This window comes from Lepisosteus oculatus, unplaced genomic scaffold (genome assembly GCF_040954835.1).
Source record: "Lepisosteus oculatus isolate fLepOcu1 unplaced genomic scaffold, fLepOcu1.hap2 HAP2_SCAFFOLD_52, whole genome shotgun sequence".
NCBI lineage: Eukaryota > Metazoa > Chordata > Actinopteri > Semionotiformes > Lepisosteidae > Lepisosteus > Lepisosteus oculatus.
In genome coordinates, this window is record NW_027168064.1 from 470,001 (window position 1) to 476,511 (window position 6,511).

Sequence of the window (6,511 nt, forward strand, 5' to 3'; positions counted from 1 at the left end):
AAGATCTGTATGTATTCAGATAGTATTATTATTGTTCATACTTACTCGTCAAAAGAGGATATCTGAGATATTTGCGGATATACTTCTACGTTTGAAAAACGTGTCCAAAATGGTGACCAACGAATACTAGCAATGCATTGTGGTATATAACCGGAAAATATGCTGGGTTCGTATAATCAACGTCGAATTGCAACCGTAAAATCGACGACATGAATAAACGCATATATAACGTCGAAAACACATCTAACACAGTGCCTGAGGCTTTTTACTGTATGTATCGTGTGTGCCGCAACTAGGAGTATACGGCACTCTGCACAGTGTACGAAGTAAATTATTTTCGCAGTAATTAATTTATTATATTGTAACGCTTACGGCCGACAGGGCGCTGTGTAAGAGCCGGCGTACCAGAGCGGGTGACGTCACCGCCCTTCCCTGTGATAGCAGGACCACAGCTACTGGGCTGTGGAGAGATCTCTCTTTGGCTCACGGGGCTAGGTCGCTGCAGAGAGACGCGGAAGTCCCGGGTTCGAGCCCCGGAGGGTGCAGGGGCCGACCAGATGCGGCAAGGGCGCCCGCCTGAGCCCCCGTTGCGTTACATTGGTGTCAGAAGCGGGCAGAATGAACAACTCGTGGCAGACACTACCCGATTCCATAAAGCGCCGGCTGACGCTGGAAGACGCAGAACCCATCGGCGGCGCACATAGGGAGCCTGAGCAACTCCTGGGTGCGACAGGTGGCCACAGCCCTTACCAGGGCTACCCAGTAGTGGTCCCGCCAGTGGAATTGGGGCGGCCGCCCCGGAGAGAGGATGCCCTCCCTGCCGGAGCCGATCAGCGATTCCCACACCCATCGGCGCGGGTGCGACCAGGTCGCTACGATGGTGAGGCGCCTTGGGAGACCTATAAGGCGCAGTTCCAGCTCGCGGCCCGGACGAATGGCTGGAGCCGGGCGGAGATGGCCGGCCACCTGGCGGCGGCGCTGGAAGGAGCGGCCTGCCAGGTGCTCCTGGACGTCCCGGAGGAGGACAGAGGCGACTACACGGCGCTGGCAGCAGCCCTCCAGCTGCGCTTCGGTGTAGAGGAGGCGCCGGACTTGATGCGGGAGAGGCTGGCCCTGCGGCGGCGCTGACCAGGAGAGCGACTGGGCCCGGTCGCCGCGGATGTCATGTTCCTCGCCCGCCGAGGATACCCAACTTTCCCCCGGGAGGCGCAGCGGGAGATGGCTCTCCAGGCCTTTCTCAAGGCCCTCTCACCCGAGGAGCTGCGGCGCCACGTGCAGCTGGCCGCGCCAACATCGCTGGAGCAGGCCTTGGCCCTTGCTACACGGGCTGAGGTGGTGTTCGGGGTGACTGGCAGCGCGAGCAGACGCAGTGCGCCCTGCCGGCTGACCGAGGCGGCGACGGAGGAATCCAGCGAGGGGGAAGAGGAGCCAGCCCGTGCAGCGACCGCCGCGGAACAGCCCCGCACGCTGATTTGCGACCGCTGCGGGAAAAGAGGACACCGAGCCCGGGTCTGCCGGGCACCCGAACCTCGCTCTCCCCGATCGGCGTCGGGAAACGGGAACGGGGCGGCTCAGCGCGGGGAAGGCCGCCCTTGAATACCTCAACCCCCGCTCCGGAGAGCGCTGTAAAAACCGGCGCCCCTCACGCCACCGTGGGGCGAGTCGGCTGTAGCCGGGGCCTGTACCTCCACTGCCGGATTGAGGACCAACCCTGCCTGGCCCTACTCGACACCGGTTCATCAGTGACCCTACTTCGGCCGGGCGTCCTCCCCGACACCGAGGGCACCAACCCCCCAGGATGGGAGGCCTCCAGCCTGCGGCTGAGGACCGTGACGGGACAGCTCGCTGCAGTCCGGGGGAAACGGGTGCTTGCCTTCCGTCTGGGTGCAGCGACGGTGCGCCACCCCTGCTACCTTGCACCCATCCAGGAGGACTGCATTCTGGGGCTGGACCTACTGCAGCGAGTGGGGGCCAGGTTGGACTTGGACCGGCAGGAGTTGGTGTGGCAGGGGGAGCGACTGCACCTGGTGGAGGGCAGGTCCGGCGAAGGCCGAGGGACGCGGGCTTGCCGGAGCCGGGGGAACAAGAGGCAGCGGCGGCGGCGGCGGCGGCGTCAGTCGCCGGGGCAGACCAGGCCTGCGAGCCGGGGAGCGAGCGTGCCGGATCCTGCCCCTGAGTCGGCCGGGGGGCCAGACAAGGCGGCGGCGGGGGCCGAGCGTTGCGTGGAAGCGAAGCGTGCCGTTGAGGACCTCTTCCAGCGGAGCTGCGAGGGCCTCGATCAGGACCAGCGGCAGCGGCTCCAGCAGCTACTCGCCCAGAACGAAGACCTCTTTGCGGCGAGAGATGAGGACTGCACCCGCACTGCCCTGGTCCAACACGAGATCAACACCGGCGACGCTCGGCCCATCCGCATCCCACCAGGACGCATGGTCCACGCCAAGCGGACCGCCGCCGAGGAAAAGATCCGGGAGATGGCCGCAGCGGGGGTGATTGAGCCCTCCGCGAGCCCGTGGTCGGCGCCAGCCGTACTGGTTAAAAAAAAAGACGGCTCGTGGAGGTTCTGCGTCAACTACCGCAAGCTGAATGAGGTCACCCGGAAAGATTCCTACCCCCTGCCGAGGATAGATGACGCCCTGGACTACATCACCGGGTCGACCTGGTTCAGCTCCCTGGACCTCCGCTGCGGCTACTGGCAGGTACCGCTTGCTCCCGATGCTCGCCCGAAGACGGCCTTTTCCATCGGCCAGGGCCTCTGGCAGTTTACCGTCATGCCTTTTGGCCTGTGCAATGCCCCGGCGACGTTCGAGAGGCTGATGGAGAGGGTGCTGGCATCGGTCCCGCGGAACCAGTGCGTGTTATATCTGGACGATCTGCTGGTTCATGCACGGAGTTTTGACCAGGCCTTGACGAACCTCCAGGCGGTGCTGGCCTGCATCCGCCGTGCTGGCCTGAGGCTCAACCCCCGCAAATGCGAGCTCCTGCGGCGGGAGGTGACCTTCCTGGGACATGTTGTTGGACCGCGAGGGGTGGCTACGGACCCAGGTAAGGTCGCCGCAGTGAGGGGCTGGCCGACTCCACGCACCGTCGCGGAGCTCCGCAGCTTTCTGGGGTTGGCCTCGTACTATCGGAGGTTCGTCCGGGACTTTGCCAGCATCGCCGCCCCGCTGCACCGCCTCACCGACAAGGGCCGCCGTTTTGACTGGGACTCGGGCTGTGAGACTGCCTTTGGCCGGTTGCGCGAAGCTCTGGTGGGGGCCCCCGTGCTGGCCTACCCCGACCCGCGGTTGCCGTATATTCTCGACACCGACGCGAGTGACTCGGGGGTGGGGGCGGTGTTGGCGCAGGAGGGGCCGGATGGGGAGCGCGTAGTGGCTTACTACAGTCGGGCTCTGACTAGGCCTGAGCGGAACTACTGCGTGACCCGTCGCGAGCTGCTGGCGGTGATGGCGGCGGTCCACCATTTCAGGCCGTACCTGTTCGGGACCCGGTTCCGGTTGAGGACCGACCATGCGTCCCTCACCTGGCTGCTCCACTTTAAGGAGCCAGAGGGACAGATGGCGCGATGGATAGAGATCCTGCAGGAGTACGACTTCACTGTCGTGCACCGTGCGGGGTCTCGCCATCTCAATGCCGACGCTCTCTCGCGGCGCCCCTGCGAGGCCGCGGACTGCCATCACTGCGCCCGGCGGGAGCAGCGTGAGGAGGCTGTCCGCACCGTGGCGGGGGTGAGCGCCGCGGCCACGGCCCGGGAGGGGCCGCTGGGGGTGGGCCTGCCAGACCTGGCGCAGCGTCAGGCAGCTGATCCTGACGTGGGCCCGGTGCTCCGCTGGAGGGCAGCAGGAGTGCGGCCTACACGAGAGGAGCTCGCCCCGCACCCGAAGTCCGTCAAGGCCCTCTGCGCCCTGTGGGAGGCCTTGGAGGTAAAGGACGGGGTGCTGCGCCGGGGGTGGCGGGTACCCTCCAGTGGCGAGGTACGGTGGCAGCTGGTGGTGCCTCGGTCGCTCCGCGGGGCGGTGCTCCGAGCGGTGCACGGCCAACCGGGTGTGGGGCACTTCGGCGGTAAAAAAACCCTGCAGCGTCTCCGAGGCCATTTTTATTGGGGTCTTTGCCACCGGGACGTGGAGCGGTACTGCCGAACGTGTGCGGTGTGCGTGGCGCAGAAGGGTCCCCCCGAGCGCTCTCGGGCCCCCCTCCAACAACACCAGGTGGGGGCTCCTATGGAGCGGGTGGGAGTGGACGTTTTGGGCCCGTTTCCGCGCACCGAGGCCGGGAACCGCTACGTCTTGGTGGCTATGGATTACTTTACGAAGTGGCCGGAGGCCTACGCCCTCCCGGACCAGAGTGCCCCCACGGTGGCCGATGCACTGCTGGAGGGGATGTTTGCCAGGCTGGGGGTGCCGGAGGAGTTACACAGTGACCAGGGGCGTAACTTCGAGTCCCAGGTCTTCGCCAGAGTGTGCCAGCGCCTGGGGATTACTAAGACGCGGACCACCCCGCTGCATCCCCAGAGCGACGGGTTGGTAGAGCGGTTTAATCGGACGCTCGCCACCCAGCTGGCCACCCTGGTGTCCCGGCACCAACGGGACTGGGACCGCCACCTCCCCCTTGCGCTCTGGGCGTATCGGACCGCGGTCCAGGAATCCACCGGGTGCACCCCGGCCTCGCTCATGCTGGGCCGGGAAATGCGAACACCGGTGGACCTGGTCTTCGGCCCGCCGCCCGGAGACGGGTCGGCACCGCCGGCTGGACCGGACTACGAGTGGGACCTGCGGCAGCGGATGCAGCGGGTGCACAGCTTTGCACGGACCCACCTGACACAGGCGGGGGTCCGGCAGAAGCGGTACTACGACCTGCGCTGCAGGGGGCCTGCCTTCCAGCCCGGGGACTCGGTTTGGGTGTACAACCCGCGGCGCCGCAAAGGCCTCAGTCCTAAGCTGGCGCCGTCGTGGGAGGGGCCCGCTGAGGTACTCGGGGTGGTGGGCGAGGTCTGCTACCGTGTCCGGTTGCGAACACGGGGGAGAGTGGTGGTCCTGCACCGAGACCGCCTGGCCCCCTACCGGGCCCGGGAGGAGGAGCCGTGTGGGGAGGCTCCAGAGGAGCAGCCGGGGCCGGAGCCGGCCGATAGTGGGGCGTCCGTGGATCGCCAGCCGTCACCGCGGCGCAGCGGCCGCTCGCGCAGGGTTCCGCAGCAGTTGGCCGAATACGAGTACAGCCTGAGGGGGGTGTTCGACGTCGGCGAGACGCCAGACGCTTCAGGTGGGGGCAGTGTAACGCCCTCGCCTGGTGGTGAGGAGGAAGCGCCCCTAGGCGCTCGTAGTACCGCTGGGCATGCTGGGAGTGGTAGCCGGGAAGAGTCTGAGGGTCAGCACGATGACCAGCGGCTGACCCTGCCTGTGTAAATAATGTCCTAGTAATTCTAGTGCCCTGTGTAGTCCTGTAAAAGTAGAGTGTGTTGTTAGGTAATTACCACCCTAAATGTGTGTACGTGTTCGTCAGTCTCCTCATGTGTGTGTAGATCCTGTGTTTGGTTTTGGTGTGGTTGTAAAATAAAGCCAGTGCTTGGTTAATTGCGTCTCCACTGTTCTTTAGTTCTGAGAAAGAACCTGCAATACGCTACATTGGTGTCAGAAGCGGGGTGGGATAGCCCTTCGCCGGGGACGGCGATTTAAGCGGGGGAGAGTGTAACGCTTACGGCCGACAGGGCGCTGTGTAAGAGCCGGCGTACCAGAGCGGGTGACGTCACCGCCCTTCCCTGTGATAGCAGGACCACAGCTACTGGGCTGTGGAGAGATCTCTCTTTGGCTCACGGGGCTAGGTCGCTGCAGAGAGACGCGGAAGTCCCGGGTTCGAGCCCCGGAGGGTGCAGGGGCCGACCAGATGCGGCAAGGGCGCCCGCCTGAGCCCCCGTTGCGTTACAATATTTACTATATTTATTATACACGTGTAAATTAATTGCTGCGAAAATAATTTACTTCGTACACTGTGCAGAGTGCCGTATACTCCTAGTTGCGGCACACACGATACATACAGTAAAAAGCCTCAGGCACTGTGTTAGATGTGTTTTCGACGTTATATATGCGTTTGTTAATGTCGTCAATTTTACGGTTGCAATTCGACGTTGAGGCGACGTATATATACGTATAGCCGTACGTTCGCCGTAAATATACGTATATTCGACGAATCAATGCCCACTGGGAACAAGCTCGCTTCTTTCTACCATGATGTCACCATGACCAAATCTGTCTTTAAACACCTTGCTCAGTCTCTAACGAGACTGTCAAAAATTGCTTTCGCCGATTGTATTGCAAACCGGCGGAAGCGGGGTATTGGGAAAAGTTTTCAACTAGCAATAATCACGCCTCGGCTAACCCTCACAGGCTACGATACTGCCACTGCGCAAAGCTGACGGTTGCCAGGCAACCGCGGGGATCCTATGGAAATCGTTATCAATCGTCTCATGGCATGTCGTTGCTGTAACGCTTCATATTTGTCGTCTTCTTCTAGCTTGAGG

General features: G+C 63.1%; 1 non-coding gene across 1 annotated transcript; it reads right to left on the reverse strand.

Annotated features, from left to right (window-relative positions):
• Nucleotides 1–6,262: 6,262 nt before the first annotated feature.
• On the reverse strand, nucleotides 6,263–6,404 carry LOC138230846 (U4 spliceosomal RNA). The gene has a single exon (XR_011186440.1). It is a non-coding gene; the product is annotated as a U4 spliceosomal RNA (small nuclear RNA).
• Nucleotides 6,405–6,511: the final 107 nt, after the last annotated feature.